General features: G+C 44.5%; 1 protein-coding gene across 2 annotated transcripts in view; it reads right to left on the reverse strand.

Moving 5' to 3' along the window:
- RAB11FIP4 (RAB11 family interacting protein 4) overlaps positions 1–16,907 on the reverse strand; it is a 199,393-nt gene that overhangs the window by 66,657 nt on the left and 115,829 nt on the right. Inside the window, exon 1 of one of the 2 annotated variants that reach the window (XM_019494270.2) lies at positions 11,636–11,756. The exons of the other annotated variant lie outside the window; for it this stretch is intronic. The gene's annotated coding sequence lies outside the window, so the exon portion shown is untranslated. Of the gene's footprint in view, positions 1–11,635; positions 11,757–16,907 lie in introns of those variants that run through there. 2 annotated transcript variants of the gene reach the window in all.

The following is a 16,907-nucleotide window of genomic DNA, read 5'->3' on the forward strand; positions in this document are numbered from 1 at the left end:
CTGCTCAGTGAGGCTTGGTGGGTGCTTCCAGGAGGGCCCCCCAGGCTCCTTCTTCCACCCAACGGGAGGCACAGCTGGAATCGTTTCTGTCGGATGGAGCAGGTCCCCTCCCATACACACAGTTCTCTAACTGCTGCTAGCCCTCCTGGGCAGAGATGACTTTTACCAATGCAAGTGCATCTGAAGGGCATTTTCACACACTCCTAAACTGCACATAGCAGCACTTGGAGAGCCTGGTGTGGATGCCTTGGAAATCTGTACAAAAGCAGCAGTTCAGCAAGCAGTGTTTGCACAGTGAGCACAAAGGCAGAATATTGCAACTGAACAGTTTCAGGCAACTTTTTAAACCTTGCCCAAAGGCAACGCTCAGGGCAACTCCCGGTCTTCAGGAGGGTTCAGACACCAGGAAAGCCTCCCTTCATTCCACAGAGAAAGCTTCCCTGGTTTCTTTACAGGACAAGGGGAAATAAAGTTAGGCACCCCAACCCTGACTTCTATGCTGTAGTTCAATACAACCCCACTTATGCCATGGCCAGCTTTTGTGAGCTCCCACACACAATATGTCTTCCACACTTTATCACTTTTCCCACACTTTAATTACTTCTATTTCACAACTGGGTGATCAAAGCTCAAGAGAAACCAGTTAAAAGACTTTGCCAAAACAGCAGTAAAACCACAGGTGGTCACCCTTCCAGCAACCTCACTTCCTACAATTAGACAAAGAGGAAACCAAAGGAAATAATTGCAAAGCCTATGTATAGGGCAATCACTGTCAATTAGCCATGCTGACTGTAGGGTCATGTCCCCTTATGTCTCCCTGCTGCTGGCTCAGTACAGTACTTTGTGCAGATGCAGTTTCAAGTTACTAGGTGAAAAAGGAATACTTTGCTATCAGACACTAGCGTCTCTTGTTCTGGACTTCGACTCTCATCAAACCAGGGTGGGGACAGTTGTTTAATGTTTACACATACAGCTTGCATGGCAATTCACTCAAATTAGCTCCACTTGTCCCAGAAGAAGTGTTATCTAGGTTCTTCACAGACACTTAGACACTGTGGGACAATGGGTTTGTACATCCTTAGGATCCTAGAACAAAAGGCTTGAGAGAGGGAAATCTGGTATCTGTTTTTAGCATATGGATCAGAAGTCTCGCACTAGCCTGATAAACAGGAGTGAATTCCACCTCAAGTCTTTAATCCTCCCAGTGGCCCAAGCAAGGGTCTCATTAAGGCTGATAAAAAACAATGGGTCTCATTAGGGCCAGTTGAGAGGGTTTGCAACAATCGGTTGCCTGTAAAATGGCAGTTTGTCAAAACTGTTTCTGACAAAGGGTCAGTTTCCAGGAACCTCTCAAACTTCTTGGGAAAAAAGTTTCCCGAGTGTCACATTGTCCTGTTGTGAAACTGTCAAACCAGAACACTGGAGTTTGCGTGGAGAGAGAAAAAATGCCATTGATGCTGAGGGAACTCAAAGCACCAGAAAAGCTAAGAGCCTGGCTTGCCATGACTTCGAACATTCCCAGTATAAATCATATTTGCAATGAAAATCAGGTTTTCTTTCTAAATTCCAGTAAATTTATAGTGTAAAGGTTTGTTGTTGTTTTTTTAAAAGAACTAAAAGGTCAAAACTGCACCAAAACATTTTGACCGATTCAAAGTGAGATTTTTCTGCCTTTCTGGTTTCTTAAAATTTTCACTTTTGATCTACTGTCCTTCTTGAGGGCAAGAAAACCTTTAGGCTAGGGACAGACATTCAAAAAAGCTTGAGCCTAAACTGACTCAATCTTTGCAGGTTAGTCTAACCTGGCTAGGCTGAACCAGTTTGTAAGTGCACACACATTCCCCCTGGACTGAAGAAATGCAGGCACTTGCCTGCAGTGAGTCAGGCTAGAATCCATGGGAAGCTAGAGCCCCCCCCCCACCTCCCTCCCCTTCCACAATGCTGAGCTCTGATTAGGGAGGGGTGTAAACCTCCACCCTGCCTGCACCATCTCAGGCTTTTCCCCACTCGCTGCTCAAGGGGTGGGAGTGTTGCCAGGCCCCAACTGCCCAGCTACCACTCTGAGGCAAAGGGGGAGTGTGTACTGCATGCATCTGTTGATGATACTGAGCTTTCAATCTCCCTCTTCATGCTTCTTCATACTGTCTGCAAACCTGACAGACGAGGGAGGCAGCAAGGAGCTGATAACACAGTGTTTATCTGCCCATCAACAAAACAAAACCCCCCTCATTAGTTCAGACTCTTCTTAAACAGCTTTTTCCAAGGAAGAAATGGAGCGACATTACCAAGTGACCTGTTGATTAGCTCCAAAAAACCCATGGAGCTGAAGTCCATGCTGTGGGAGATGGGAGGGAGGGAAGGGGGGGGGGAATCCATGCTTCAGCAGGGAGCAGCGAGGGGAGGGGTGGGGCAGGGGGAAGCCAGGCAGACTCTTCTGTGCCTGCAGTCTCTGTCGGAGCTCCGGCCAGGGAGCAGAGGGGCAGGGCCAGCCCTGTTCTCTGGAGCAGAGAGCATAGCCCAGCTCAGGGCTGCAAAGCATCTGGGGTGCTGGGGGAATCTGGTTTAATTTAAATAAAGAAGAGGTCTGGGACAGACACTGCATAAACCGGTTTGACCCAAATCAGTTAAGTCTGATATTACATTTAACCAGGTTTACCTTAAAGCAGTTTCAGCCATTTTGAAGCTGGTTTATATGCACGGAACTTACGTTCTGTTTCAGGTTTAAACCAGTTTCTGATCACTTAAACCAGTTTATTTGTAATGTCTGACCCTAGCCCTTGTTCTCCAAAAATTGTCCCCAGGGCAAGAAAATGATTCCTGCTGAGATCCAAGGAATGTTACTATTTACCTTGGCTGTACAAGATGACACCACAAGTAAAAGATCCTCACTTTTTAGTTAGTCCTTTCTTGGGCAAACTCCTGCCAGTATAAATGGGAAATTGTGCGTGTCAAGACTTGGTAAATGAGTAATTACCAAGGCATACAGCCACAATGCAAGGCAGTGCAAACCTCAGTCTGAGGAAATCATCCAAGTACTCTTCACAGGTCAGCAAAAAGTCCATTGCTCCCTTAGATGTGAGAGGGTATTGCCGCATTTGTGGTTCTTTTCTCTGTGTTTCTCCATTGGTCTGCCATGATGTATTATCAGTCTACTGCAAAGGCAGTGCAATAAGAAAGAATGCATTATACATGGTTACGCTTCCCAGATTTGAATTTATGAAACATCACCAGGTATTACTTAGACTATAAACCCTTGGGTGCAGGGGCCATCTTTCTGGGCAATGTCTGTGCAACTGCTAGCGCAACATATTATTAATTGTAATCATATTATTATTGATTACAGTCAAAGGACTTTGCTAGATTCATACAAGGAGCCAATCAAATATCCAGTCAGCATCTCAGTCACAACCATCTCCATAAACTTACTCCTGCATCTGACTCCTCTCTTCAAAACAGATGGGCCCACCCCTTCTGGAAAAATAAGCCTTAAGTGTAACGCCAGCAGCCACATACTCTTGCTGAAAATGGGTGAGTGAGCCGAAATCAGGCCTGTTGGCTCTTTTGATTCCTGGATGCAACAGCCTTTTCTTTTGTGGGTTCCTCCTGGCCAGAGACATTGCCATCACATGGGAATACCCTGAGGCAGGCTAACAGCATATTTAAACAGACTCCTCTTAAGACAGTTATTGGATTACAACCTTTGCCTCAGTAGCTTCTTGTTAGTGTCGGGTTTGAAAGAGTCTATTTAATCAGCTGGTAATGTGATGCTTCCTTCTCCAGAGATCTGAAGCCTACTTCTCCAGCAGCACTTAACAGCAGATTGGAACCAGGCTATCTGATAAGCTGAACTGCTGAGGCTGTGCCAACTAAAAGAGTGGTTGTTGCTTCCAGCGGGACTTAACACTATGCAGAGCTGCTTAGAAAGGCAGCAGCTTGATGAGCTGCAGCGAGATGACCCCGTTCCACCCCTACAACAAAGGAGATGCGGATGTGCAGACTGACAGACAACTCCAACAGGAGTTTGGGGTGACTGAGTGAGAGGTAAGTCCCTAGAAGGGGGACAAACAACAATAAGAAATGAGCCATTATGCACCAGCTGGTATCAAACCCATGCACAGGGTGAAATCTCCCCTGGGCTGAGGCTCAGAACAACGCCTATGCACCATTGCCATTTTGAGGCCGCGTGTGGGTATAATGGGTGTGCAGACCTCAGGCCGCCTCTCGGCACAGGCTGCACAACTCCCACCTCTGACGCTGCCTCGCTCTACTTTCTGGGCCTCCTTGCATTTCTCAGGGGTTTTACTTTACTTCCAACCTACTGGCTCAGCAAGCCGCCTTACAAACTAAAATAAAAAAAAGCTAGGTAGCTCTCCAGTTTTCCAGGAGGCTTCTCAGCTTGCAGAGCTCTACAAAGGAGCCCTGGCTGTGCCTGTGATCCCTGCTTACCACACTAAGCACTTATTCCTTTGGGATTAAAGATAGGACCTAACTCATGCCCTACCCAACTTGAATGCTTTGCTACCGGGCCTTCAACTAGGATCAAATGTTATGGGTCCAGTAGAAGGCAGGGTAGAGTCGCATCTTAGACCGCCAGGTAAGAGATGTAAGAGTTTTCACGAGCTGGCTAACTACCTTTCACTCTGTTCTGCAGAATAAATCCAAACTGCTCCTTCTTACTTGTATGTAGCTGATCCAAAAAATCTGAACACCCTTTCAAAGGGAAGCTGTCAGGGACCAGACGGAGCCAGTGTCAAGTAATTCTGGAGCACGAATTTTGTGGTCTCCTGTTGCTTCATAAATCAACCTCTGTATTGATGCATGGAGGAAAATTAATTAATAACCATTGTATCAAATTGATTAATTTGGTTTCAGCGATTATACAAAGGAAAAGATTTTTTTTGATAATTTGTTACAGGCCAGAATTCTGCTGTAATGACAGGTAGGCCTGCGTGAAATTTCAGCAGCCGTTTTGTTTCGGAGGTGTTTCAGCCCGTTTTGGTGCCTGAAAAACCAAATCTGAAACAAAACGGCAAAACCATCCAAAACGTTTCAGAAATGTTTTGGATATTTCCAAATGTTTCAGAGGTGCCCCCCGGGAATAGTCTGGCACAGCCCTGTAGCCCTCCTTTTAAAGTGCCGGGAGGCTGGGGCCGGGTGGGGGATGGGGCCAGGCAGGGCAGCCATGGGGGCTTCTCCCATGGCTCCCCCTGCAAGGGCAGAGGCAGGCACAGCTGGAGGAGCTGTGGGAGAACCTGCATCTGTCTGGCTGTGCCTGCCTCTCCCCAGCTGATCCGAATTTTCGAACTGGCTGAATCAAAATGGAAAAGCGATCTGACACACCGAAATGAATCGCTGTCCTCTGAAACGGCTGAATCTGAAACCAAAACGAAACATAGCCATTTTGCACAGCCCTAATGACAGGGTGTTTATACATGTGCTCCAGGAGCTCCAAGAGCTGCTCTAATTAAAGTGCCCAGAGCGTCATGTGTATCAGCATCCCTGTGCTGAAAAATGGTGGCGGGGATGCTTTAAAGCACGTCAAACCAGATTTAGATAAATCGCCCCTACCGCCATTTTTCAGTGCAGGGACATGGATACATGTGATGGTGAAGTCTGCTGGAGCAAGCACACTCCAGCAGACTCAGTTAATCAAGCCTGCTTCGACGTGTTGTAATTACAACGCATTGGAGCAGCCTCTCTGCATGTGTATAAGGTGCCCACAGTGTCAAACTTTGCAATTAGTTCCAGTGAGAAGCATAACCTTTGATCTCCCTTAAAATTAGGTAGAGTTGGAAACTGGGAATTTCATTTTTAACTCAGACCATTAAGAGGCCAAGAATTTAATGCAATTCAAGAGAATGAGCAGATATTTATATGGAGATCAAGAATATCAGGAGTAGCCCTAATTCTTGACAAGGTTTTGGAAGAGACGTTAAACCTCATGCTCAGAGGGGTTAAGTTAATCAATACGTACTTGAGATCAGTATGACATCCAAACGCGCCTACAAGGCAAACCACCCTACATCAGCCTACTGTGGGCTTCTTACACTTTCCTATGAAGTGTCTGGTATCCGTTCCTGTCAGAGCTACGAGATGGGACTAACAACCTTGGCCTGAACTGGCTTGGTAATCTCTCTGCTCCTATTACAGAAACAGGGTCCAATCCTACCACTTTTACTCCACTAAGAACGCCATGCTCAGAGTATACAGTGGAGTAGGGCCCTACTTAACATAAGCTGAGTTTGGATCCAGATTTGCTGCAAATTAGCCCAATGTCCTGGGGCATCTGGATCCAGGGCCTCAGCATCTGACTTGTCATCTGAAGTTTGGAACATATGAACAATTTATTGCAGGGTAAAAGGGGGCTTTACCTAGCATCCGCTCCTCAGTGGTAATGGCCACATGCATGGTACTACCCTGCAGTAAGTGGCAGTTAACCCATGGAAACTTATCTCTTTTTGGTTGAGGGCCAAGCTCCCAAGATTTAGCTTATCACGGGATAAGAGCATGCATACAACCAATACCAGAGCAGCTGCTACATGACAAATTTCTTGCTCCTTTTGTTTTGTGGTAAACTAAGTCCCTATCTTGCTGCCCCTTTACTCAGACTGTATACCCCCTTATTCTGCAAGTGGCTGTGTGGTCAAAGATATCAGGACCTGGTCCATCACTGCTTGCTCCTTGGTGACGTTAAAGATGCCATGTTCAGCATCTTCCTGTGCGGAAGTGCACCAGAAGTTTAATTACAAAAACTTCCTCTCATGCAGATGCCTCGGAGAAAGCCAGGGAAGGACAGCAGCTGAAGAGCAAAATTGTCTGAGTAATGTGCTTCCCCGGGAGCTGCCTGAGAAGTCAGTAGCAGCTTGTTATGGAGCTAACGTTTCTTTTACAGCCCCGGCCACGTGAATAAGTAATATTTCAGTGTTAGCAGCAGACAGCGGGCATACAGCAGCAAAGCTACAGAAGCAGAATGAGTGGCTTGCAGTCTAGAAAGCAGCAAGTGAAAAAACGTCCTGAAAGGTTTTGAGCCTGAAACAATCCATGACCTAATTAGGTGGCACTCTCACTGCAGAATAGACGGGAAGGGGAAAAAAAAAGGGGAAAAAAAATGAAGAGGCCTAAATATTCAGCAGACCGGTCCGAGCTGGAGCTGACCAAGGGTGATGCTTTATTTAACACACATAAGCATGCTCACTGAGGCATGAGGGTAACAACAGAAAGAAAGAGGATTGCTGTGCGCCTTGTGCTCATTCTTCTCTTGGAGCACAGTTTTAAGGAGCGGGGAGACATAAAGCAAACGCCAATATGGCCCCTAGTGAGCAGAGAACTGAAGCAAATAGAGAAGCAAAAGAGGGTTTTTATTGTCTCATACTCCACGGGATAATAAATGGACTTCTTGTAGGAAACAGAGATTTTGGAGAAGTGGGCCAGGAAGGGATATGGATGGAGTCTTGTCTTCAGGGGGATTTTACATTCATTAACTCTGGGGCAATACAGGAGTGACCAATCTCTGCCAGCTATAAATAACACAGTTCACACCAACTGATCATTTGGATTAAACTTCGCTCCTTCCCAACTAGGACATGGATGAGCTGTCCTGCAGCATTCTAGCTTGGGAACTGCAATGGCTTTGAGATGTGAGGAGGCTAGATTTGATGAAGGAATGCATGGCATGTCTGGCTATTAGAGGGGCTACCCTAAGGCAAGATGACAGTGGAAGAGAGTAAACATCCAACAGGTTTATGGTACTTGAGTCTGGGTGAGAAGTGCCGGCTCTAATCCACCCTTGTGGCAGACGTCCTCTGCCGACAACACTCAGATGGGAACCTTATATTGCTGCAGGTTTTATTTTGGATGCTGATGCCAAGCAACTCAACAGGGTCTTCATGCAGAATTGTTTAGCACCCAAATTCAAAATCTAAATTATTAAAAAATCTGTGCCAGGGCCCAACCCACCAACCAGTGGTGCCAAGTGGACAGATTCCCAGTGACTTCTGTGGACTTTGGAACATGCACAGCTACGTAAGAACAGGCAAACAGTGGAAGTCTGCCCATCAGGAAAGCTACTGGAAGCATGTTAGCACCTATCAGAGACATGCAAATACATGACCAACAAAACTATGGGTAACAGAGCACAGAACTCTGGCTCCTTTCTGACTGAAGACTCGGAAAATCCCATGACTTGCAATCATTTACATTCAAGGAATTCCACCCAACTACAGGCACGTTACATTGTTCTTTCCACAAAAGAACAAAGAAAACCAACTCACACTAAACGAAGTGTCTTTAAAAGACTTCAGACTGTCTTTAAAATCAATGGGTCAGATCCTCAGTCTAGTCCTGAACCAGTCTAGTCTAGCCCAGTTCTACTGACCTCACTAATGCTAAGCTGCCTTACACCAGCTAAGGACCTGGCCCAGTATTTTCACAGCAATGTCAACAGCAGACAAACTTGATCAGTCTGTTCTTGACACCTCTTGACTAGAAAGAGGATAGATTATTCACTACAGCTTACAGCATTAGTGAAACACAGGGTACCATTCTCAAAAGGCGTTGTTAATCACAAGTCTCATTTGGCTGTGTACTAGCTGCTGTCCAGGTACTGTAGAGATCCCTTTAAACCTGGAACCAAAACCTCAAGTCTGGGCCAGTGATGCCTCTCTCCACTGTCATCAAGTAGCATTAAAACCAAAGGCACTTCTCGGGACTTGGGTGCATAAATTTCTTCAACACCCATAGGATGCTGCGCTCCACAAAAGCATGTTAAAGGACAACAGATCAAAGTGCCATCCTGCACTGACGAACCTTCTCTTTGCAATCCTGGCTATGATCTGGGGACCAGATACTCAATCTTCATTCTGTGAGTAACCCTGTTCATTTCAATGCAGTTACTTGGAGAATAAAGGACTACTCAGTTTGACAAAGGGTGGCATGAAATGGTCCCTAACACTGAAGAACTGGAATAGACTTGTCTTTCAGGCAGCTGAGGGAGTCATAATCCCATATGAAAACCACAGTCTCTTTCTGCATTGCTGCACAGCTACCCCAGCAAGGAGACACTTCTAGGCAACTGAGCCATGAAAGAACTGCAGCTCTGTACAACAGGAGCTACTCTTCTGATGCTGCTAACCGAGTCAGTGTTTAAGTAGACAAGTGTGATTAACTCGCTGGTGAAACCCAGAGGGTGCAGATATTCACTCCTTTTATGTTTTAAATCCCCAATTTTACGACAACGTGTGCTTGATAAAAGTATGCTCCTGCACAGACTGTACTATGTGTGGCCTGTGCATACGTCTTGCTAAAAATGTTTTAAGCTCTGCATTAATATATAATACAGCTATTACTAACCCTGTGGGCTTAGCATCTGAAGACATGCAGAAAAGGCTGAAGTGCTCTATGTCTTTTTTGCTTCCATCTTCAGAGGCAGGGGCAGCTCCCAGACTATTGCAGTAGTCAGCACAGTTTGGAGAGGAGGTGAGCAGCCCTCAGTGGTGAAAGAACAGGTTAGGGGCTCTGTAGATGAGGTATACCTTGATTTTAGCAAGGTTTTTCATACAGTCTCCCACAACCTTCTTGCAAGCAAGCTAAAGAAGTACAGGCTGGATGAATGGACTGTATGGTGGACAGAAAACTGGCTGGAGCACCAGGCTCAGAGAGTAGTAATCAATGGCTCAGTGTCTAGTTGGTAGCCAGTATCAAGGGGAGTGGCCCCAGGGGTCAGTCCTGGGACCCGTTTTGTTCAATGTCTTCATCAATGACCTGGAAGATGGTATAGAATGCACCCTCAGCAAGTCTGCAGATGACACCAAGCTGGGGGAGTAGCAGAGACACTGGAGGGTAGGACTAGGAGTCAGAGTGACCTAGACAAATTGGGGGATTGGGCCAAAGGGAATCTCACGAGGTTCAACAAGGACAAGTGCAAAGTCCTGCACTTAGGATGGAACAGTCCCATGCACTGGTACAGGCTGGGGCTGACTGGCTGGGCAGCAGCTCTGCAGAAAAAGGCCTGGGGGTTACAGTGACAATAAGCTGAATATGAGCCAGCAGTGTGCCCTAGTTGCAAAAAAGGTTAACGGCATCCTGGGCTGCATTGGTAGGTGTGTTGCCACAGGTCAAGCAAAGTGATTAATCCCCTCTATTCTGCACTGGTGAGGCCACATCTGGAGTCCTGCGCTCAGTTTTGGGCCCCCCACTACAGAAAGGATGTGGACAAGTTGGACAGAGTCCAGCGGAGGGCAACAAAAATTGTTCAGGGGCTGGGGGCCATGACTTGTGAGGAATGACTGAGGGAACTGAGCTTATTTAGTCTATGGAAGAGGAGACCGAGGAGACTTAATAGCAGTCTTCAACTACCTGAAGGGGAGTTTGAAAGAGGATGGAGCTAGGCTATTCTCAGTGGTGGCAGATGACATAACAAGGAGCAATGGCGTCAAGTTGCAGCAAGGAAAGTTTAGGTTAGCTATTAGGAATAATTTTCTCACTAGGAGGGTATTAAAATCCTGGAACAGGTTACCCAGAGAGGTGGTTGAAGCTCCATCCTTGGAGGTTTTCAAGACCAGCTTGACAAAGCTTTGGCTGGGATGATGTAGTTGGGGCTGGTCCTGGTTTGAGCAGGGGGTTGGACTAGATATGACCTCCTGAGGTCCCTTCCAACCCAAACTTCCTATGACTTCAACAGATCTTGCTGTACTAGGCACTGGACAAGCCCATAATAAGAGAGAGGCTGCCATCCAGTAGATCTTAAAAATCGAGAGAGACAAGACAGAAAAAAAAGTTGAAAGCTGGGAAATATTATTACATACATTTTACAAATAGGGAATGGAGCCATAAAGGGATTATGTGGCAGAGACAAGAAATTAATCTAGACCAGCTATATCCTAAACTCAATACTTGAATTACAACAGCACCTGGCCTTTCTGTTCTCTAAACATTGGCTGCAGCTAACATGAAAGCAATTACTTTTCAGTTTGTTAACAGACGCTGCTAAATCCAAAAACCCCCCATGGAAAATCTTTGAAGTAATAAGAGAACTCCACTTAGTTTTAATTTGTTTACTATCAAAAAATACAAACACATTTGCTACAAAGTAAACCCTACTCCAGCTCAGGATCTCCTACTCCAAACACACAACTTCCTTGCATGTTCCATCTCTGGCGCACGCACCGAGTGGAAACCTCTCGCTGGCTGCCACAACAATGCTAAGCCACCTTGTTGCATCAGAAGTACAAGAAGCAGATTCGCAATGAACAGATGAAGGGAATTCAAAACTTCATGCAGATTGTTCAAGTCCCAATCACACTTGTGCTGAAAGCTTTGATGTAGGTGGCACTGAATGCACAATGCGACTAGCTACATTTTCTTTGAAAAGGAAAGGCTGACAAAAGCAGGTAGGGGAGGAGGCAAGGAGCCAGGCTTTGCATTTTCATTTGTAAAAGCGCTTGTAAAAAGATTCACTTCTCCCAAATTGGATAGGTACTTAAAACACACACACACAGTTGATTTTCTTATCTTTAAATTAAGGCATGCAGCCATAATTGATGTAAACTAGTCCTCAATGACAGTACACACCATATAAACAACTTCTGCGAAGGAAGATACGCCACTTCTCAAGTTAAACCTTAAACTTTATACTTACCTAGTAAAGAATGCATGGGGTTCTTTAATGCACGGCAAATTCTCTGGGAGGTAGGGTCCTTGCACCAGGGAAGGTTTCTCCCTTGGTTTAGCACAGCTAGAATCTGAGACCAGACCCGGGACATGCTCTGCGCGTCTGTGCTGATGAGGGCTCTCAACTGTGTATTGTTGCCAAGAGACCAATGGCCGAATCGAAAGCGTTCAGATTCTTAGCACGGTCAAGGCATTCTTAATCAAATGCCCTTTTTGAACAGGAAGATTTCCAAACAGCGTCACACCGAGTTATCAATTTTCTTAGACTAACGGAAAGCTCCACTTTGGTACGCTGCTTTTGCCAGTTGGAGGCATTTTTTGGTAATGCAGCATATTCTGTCGGGAATTACAACACAAATCACCTTCACATGTGAAATGAAGGGGTTTTATCCAGCCTATTCCTGAGCCACGGTTGCTTAGAGATGGATCACAGAAAGGCTGTTGGGATCTGAACCTGCATTACGGTTAAGGGCTCAAGTTGGAGACCGAATCCCTTCTAGGCTGAGAAACAACATTTCACAAGTTGTTCTTGGGGTGTTTCTGCCATCAGGGATGGTGGAGGTGTTCAAGTCAGCCACTCTCAGAACAAAATGATGATGATAAATAGACACCCCCACAGCAAGCCACGTTGTAGTCACATTATGACAGTCACTACACAAAAACGTGGTAAGAATAGTGTCTGCCTTGAACCGTTTACAATCCAAAAGACAAGATACAGCAAATGAACAAGACCAATTGGCAACCTAGGGAAGAGAAAAACAGGGCAATAAAATAATACAAATATGTGGCAAGAATCAAACTGGACCAAAAAATTGCCACCCCTTCTGTCACAACTCTGGATTACTTTGCAGTACTTTAGGGCTGGGATTTGGATCGGCAGGATGTGAATCTGAAACCTTCTGCAGTGCAAAAGGTCACAAACCCCGGACAAAGGATGGCAACAGTATAAATTCCCTGCTGGTATACACAGCAGTAGACAAACTTCACACATGAGAACAAGAGCAGAGGCAGGACAGTAGAAGAGATTTGGTCACTTTTACCACCACGTTATCTACATCTGCTCCAAACAGGGGTTAAATGACCAATGTCTGAGCCCAGTGTCTAATGTGTCTACTGCTGGCAGAGCTGCAACAGTGGCACAATTAAGATCCATAATTCACAAAATGCTGATGTTATCTAGGAACTGCACAGAGGTCAAATGCATCCCAAAGATTAGTATTTTAAGGAAAGATCTTCATTTGATTTACTCTAGTGCTGGAGTTATTTTGAGGAAAGAGATTTTTTAAAATGAATAGCTACAACGAGGCCTAAATAAAAAGATCCGCTGCATGTCATTTGAAAGAGCAAAACCTTTCTTCCCAGCATGGGCTCTGCTCTAAAGTTTAAATAAAAGTCTGTACTTCACATTTGAAGTAAAAAAAAAAAAAAGAGAGAGAGAGAGATGCTTTCCCAGGAGCATTAGGAAAGGCCACAGGTTCAAGGACATACAGGGGAAAGCGGCAGTTCCCCAAATTTTGCCGCAATGCTCTTCACTATTCCACGTGCCGCCTGTACGATCTTTCAAGGATTAGGAGTATTTCCCCTTTCTCCTTGACTGCAGCGAGTACCTTGCACTTCACTGCACTCACAGCTGAGCCTGTTATTGATTAAACTTTAATCAGCACCATAATTTACACCAAAAATACACGAAGTATTAACGTCTCTCAAGAACATTCTTCTTTCCTTCATACTCTGCTCTCCCTCTGTAATGAAGGCCTTTACGTGGGTGCTTTTTTATTCCAGTGAGGAGCATAATTGCTTTTAGCGGGATGACTGGCAGGAAAGGTAAGCACTTGTACAAGTATGGGCAGGACTGGGCACAAGTGAATAATTAGCAATGAATTATTTGACACATTTTGTCCCTCTCTAGAGAACAACACAGAACAGATGGTGTTTTTTTGTTTTTACAAAGTTCTTCATTAATAATTTTAGACTCAACTGTCAATTATCTGTATCAAGGCTGTACTGAAAGGCTGGAGCTCTAGTGTCCAAACTTATGTACAAAGGAAATACCAAAGCTTTTCCTATTTGGGGTTTGAAAAACACACATTAAATAACTGTGTCGCTTGGTTATGCTTGACCACATCAGTCAGAAGGCATTGCTCCCTTCCCTGAATGAATGAGGAATTCTCTTACAACCCAATTCCTTGTGTGAATTCTCACAGAAACTGCATTTGACAACAGATTATTCAAGGCTGAAATTTAAAAATTTACTTTCTATGAACAACTGGATCTCCAAAGTCAGTAGGAAGAATCTGGACAGAAAGTGAGTAAAGAAAAAATCAGCAAAGTCAATGTGAAATTTAAAAAAATATTAAGAAAATATTTCAATAGATTCATAGACACTAGGGCTGGACAAGACCCCATAAGATCATCGAGTCCAGCCCCTGCCCAAAGGGTAGGAAGTCAGCTAGGATCAAAGGATCCCAGCAAAATAAGCATCCAAATGTTTCTAATTTTGAGCATTTGCCTTGCTTTGTCTCCCAGGTACAAGACCTGCTGGAATTTGTTCAAGTTTTAAAAGCAAAAATACTCCCCACCAAAACCCAGCAATAAAGAATGGGTAAGATTTCAGTAAAACCATTATGAAATTGCTTCCCCTCTTTTATTTTCCAAATAGTTACAGAGCAGCTCAAAACATGGTTGAATTTTAAAATATGAGAAGTTTAAGAATCTAAAAAAGCAATTTAGGAAAAAAAAACTGACCAAAGAGATGAATAATCCCTTCTCCCTTTTCTGATCATTTTTACTAATCGCATCTCAGTAGGAAGACTGGCAGCTTGTCTGCTGTCAGGCCACTTATTTTTGAGTATTAGTTATCCGAACAGTTAACATCATTCCCCCTTCATCCCTGATAAGTGACGCCTAGATTCGTTAAGGGTCAAGGTAAGGTGAAGTTGATTTATTGTCTGGTACCCTTCTGAAGACACCGGTAGACTTGTTGCCCTTGTGTTGATGAAACCACGTCAGCCCTCTGGACCACGTACCGCTGGCCAGTCGTCCCATCAGGACCTGGCAAAGAGCGAGGCGCTGCAGAAAGCAGATTAGCTTCAAAAACAACTTGAAGGGTTTTTTTGTTTTTTAAATAATTTCCCTTAAGCTGATGAAAGACTGTTGGCTCGAAGGATTTTTAGTTTTTCTGGTGAGTCTGGTTCCCTGAAACCTGGGGAGCTCTATGTTCTTCCCCTATGGGAGATGTCCAATAATTTATGGAGAAATGTCTCCTTTCCCTTGTGCAGGCGATTCCACTACCAGGGAACTCAGCCTCTGCAGGGAAGCTGCTAGTGCTGTTGTTCATGCTACCCCTAGCCATTTTATAACGCTGCCCGGCCCTGGCTGAGACACGCTGCTCCAGTCTGCGAGCAGTGGAAGTAAGTCCTACTACTCCACTCAGAAGACTGTGAGCATGACAGTCTCTACAGCTTAGTTTTATAACCTGATCTTGATTAAAAGTATCATTCTTTTGCCATCATTATTACTTTTCAGAAGCTCTAAATTTGAGATGGTAAATTAGCTCATCATCTTTTTTTTCTAAAGCATGCCTGAAACCTAAGAATGTGGAATAATGTCAAAATGCAGCAATCTTTTAGGCTTACGCAGGAAATTCTGCCTAACAGAATACCATGGCTTTATCAAGGTATTTCCTTCTGTTTCCTTGCTGACAAATATTTGGCCGCCACACTCCTATTTGGCCAAGGAAGAGACCTACTTTGAAATCATGTTGCTGCCTGTTGGAAAATCGCACTGTAGCTTTTATCAGGTTTTCAAAATATGCCAGGAAAAACTGAATGCAATTTAGATAACTAGCAGAGAAAGATTATTTGTAGGTGCCCTACATTATTATGCATGCATTTGTCTTTTGAATAGCAGGGCACCTAACATTTTGACTAAATACATTACAAGATATACTTGCTGTTTGCTAAACTGCTGCCCATCCCATCTCAGGGGTATCAACAGACAAGAAACAAATTTTCTATTTCCATGGGAAATTCTTTTATGATTTTTTGTTACCTTTCTGAAAATGTAAAGAAGGAATTTTGAAATGTCCAATGAAGTGAAATGACAAAGAAATTATCTCAATCAAAACTGCTGTACCACCTATAACCTTTTCATTTTTTTCTTATTTTTTTAATGTAATAATAAAAAAGTTTGAAATGAAAAAGGAAAACATTCTTTTCTGAAAATGACAAAGCTTGGCATTTCATTTTTTCCCCCTCTGAAGGAGACTGCTGACAGAGTAAACTGGGTTGAAATATTTTGGTTTTGAGAAAACAGCATTCATTTGTTTTGATGAAAATGTTCTGCCAGGCCTACTCAGGCCCGCTGGGTTTTGTGTTTGATGGAGATGCTGTTGCTTAGTTGTATAACTAAGGTTTGGAAGGTATGAGGAATGGAAATGCGAATCCTGCAACACTGTAAACTAAGCCTTAACAGGACTGCAAAGAGCCTGAAAGGAGGGTTTGGCATACAGGAGCGTTGAAGAAAGACTTTGGCAGACAAGGTTCTTTTGGTAAATGTGATACCTTTTTTTAGACCAACTAAAAGAACCCTGTCTGCCTATGTTCTTGGATCGACACGGCTACAACCTACACCCCTGTAATAAAAAATGACTTTAGTTCCTTTTGGGATAGAGAAAAAATCTGTTTCCTGCCTGCCTGTATTTCCAGGTGTATCCACCTTTGGGCAGACGGATGCATTCTTTAGGAAACCAGGCTAATCACACCCCGGGAAGAGGACACGTAGGGGATGACTCCAGGGATGCATCAAGGTTGATTTACGCCTCTACGATGTTGCTGGTTTTCTTCCAGCTGCTACAGATAGAACCGCAGGGGTACATTTTCAAATCTCACTGGTGACCTGCACCCTGTCTGGCCAGATCCTCAGACGTATGGTGGCTTTGCCAGTGCAAGGGGCCCTAAGCACAGGTGTAAATGTCATTTCATGTTAATATAAAATGAGAATGACCCCCTGTAGCTTTAACTGCTCTAGCACACAGCAGCATAGGTAGGCATTTTGTAGAGAGGGGGCAATAAGATGTTCCCTTCTCCTTTCTGTGGAGGCCTCAGATTGGTATTATGTCTTGTGGGCATGACAAATGGGGGAAGTGTTTGGCAACCCCTAAGGAAATGGTGGCCTTGGGCGCCCTCTCTGTGTGTCCCTGTCTAGCACTGCATTGGGGCTGCAGCATTGGTAATGGATGC

This window comes from Alligator mississippiensis, chromosome 8, assembly GCF_030867095.1.
Source record: "Alligator mississippiensis isolate rAllMis1 chromosome 8, rAllMis1, whole genome shotgun sequence".
NCBI classification, from domain to species: Eukaryota; Metazoa; Chordata; order Crocodylia; family Alligatoridae; genus Alligator; species Alligator mississippiensis.